The following is a 1,940-nucleotide window of genomic DNA, read 5'->3' on the forward strand; positions in this document are numbered from 1 at the left end:
GGATGCATCATAAGCACCCAAATATTTGTTACACAGTTGAATGTAGAATTTGTTATAATTAATAAAGAAACTTTAATAATATGATTTGCATTGCAAATCCTAAAACCAACTACAATACATACTAACTAAAACTCTATTCATTAAAAATTGTTATTTATTTTATTGATCTCAATGATTTTATTGATACATACTATTCCTTAAGATGATTTGAAATGGGTAGTTTTACCATTTGAATATGTAAACAATATTTCCCAAACCTTTTAACCATCATTTATTTTTGAGCAAGAGTGGTGAATATGCAATACAAAGCTCAAAAGACAGCCATAATGATTCCATTAATAAAATATGCAATTCTGAAAAGAGCTTTTAATTTCTAGTGTCTTCTGATTGCAAGACAGATGAGATACTCTTAAAATACTCTAGTGCTGCCAAAGATATTTAGGAGAGAGCTGCTCAATGTCTCATACTTCACCAACTGCTAGGATAAATCCCAGAATGTGCTCTTACTCTGAATAATACACAAAGATCAGCTGGGAAACAAGACACGGAAGCTAAAACTCTTGTATAAAATGTAAAATGATGATTAAAAACCTAAGATTTAATATTTGAATGTTGTATTGGCTAGTCTTCATTGTCAACATACCTAGAAAATGGAAATCTCAGTTGAAAAATTGCCTCTGCTTTCCGCGCTACTCGGGTACGGGCCCATACGGCATTGTTCTTGGTTCCCATCGTAACTTAAAAGGGAAACTTACACAATGTCCGGAGCCCTTGACGTCCTGCAGATGAAGGAGGAGGATGTCCTCAAATTCCTTGCTGCAGGAACCCACTTAGGTGGTACCAACCTTGACTTTCAGATGGAGCAGTACATCTACAAGAGGAAAAGCGATGGTATCTACATCGTAAATCTGAAGAGGACCTGGGAGAAGCTGCTGCTCGCAGCTCGAGCCATTGTTGCCATTGAGAACCCTGCAGATGTCAGCGTCATCTCCTCCAGGAACACTGGCCAACGAGCTGTGCTGAAGTTTGCTGCTGCCACAGGAGCCACTCCAGTTGCTGGCCGCTTCACACCTGGGACTTTTACTAACCAGATCCAAGCAGCCTTCAGGGAGCCACGGCTTCTGGTGGTGACTGATCCCAGGGCTGACCACCAGCCCCTCACAGAGGCCTCCTATGTCAACCTGCCCACCATTGCTCTGTGTAACACAGATTCTCCCCTGCGCTATGTGGACATTGCCATCCCATGCAACAACAAGGGAGCTCATTCAGTGGGTCTGATGTGGTGGATGCTGGTCCGGCAAGTACTCCGCATGCGAGGTACTATCTCCCGTGAGCACCCATGGGAGGTTATGCCTGATTTTTACTTCTACAGAGACCCAGAGGAGATTGAGAAGGAGGAACAGGATGCTGCTGAGAAGGCTGTGACCAAGGAAGAATTCCAGGGCGAATGGACCGCACCAGCTCCTGAGTTCACTGCTGCTCAGCTTGAGGTGGCTGGCTGGTCTGAGGGTGTGCAGGTACCCTCTGTGCCCATCCAGCAGTTCCCCACAGAAGACTGGAGTGCGCAGACAGCCACTGAGGACTGGTCAGCAGCTCCCACAGCTCAGGCCACCGAGTGGGTTGGAGCCACCACTGAGTGGTCCTGAGCTGCTCTGCAGACACCTGAGCAAAGGGAAAAAAGGTGGAAGGAAAATAAAATTCCCAAAAGCTGAAAAAGAAAGAAAGAGAAAGAGAGAGAGAGAGAGAGAGAGAGAGAGAGAGAGAGAGAGAGAGAGAGAGAGAGAGAGAGAAAGAAAGAGAGAGAGAGAGAAAAACTGCCTCTGTAAGATTGGCCTGTGAGCATGTCTGTGGGGGTGTGTTCCGGATAACTAAGATAGGAGGGCCCGCACTACTGTGTGCAATACCATTTCTAGAAAGGTGATCCTGGGGTAGAAACAGAA

General features: G+C 44.9%; 1 pseudogene; it reads left to right on the forward strand.

The window, feature by feature from the left end:
* The first annotated feature begins 707 nt into the window (after positions 1 to 707).
* Positions 708 to 1,685, forward strand: LOC117716994 (small ribosomal subunit protein uS2 pseudogene; annotated as a pseudogene).
* Positions 1,686 to 1,940: the final 255 nt, after the last annotated feature.

Source organism: Arvicanthis niloticus, chromosome 11, assembly GCF_011762505.2.
Source record: "Arvicanthis niloticus isolate mArvNil1 chromosome 11, mArvNil1.pat.X, whole genome shotgun sequence".
In the NCBI taxonomy this organism is placed as follows: Eukaryota; Metazoa; Chordata; class Mammalia; order Rodentia; family Muridae; genus Arvicanthis; species Arvicanthis niloticus.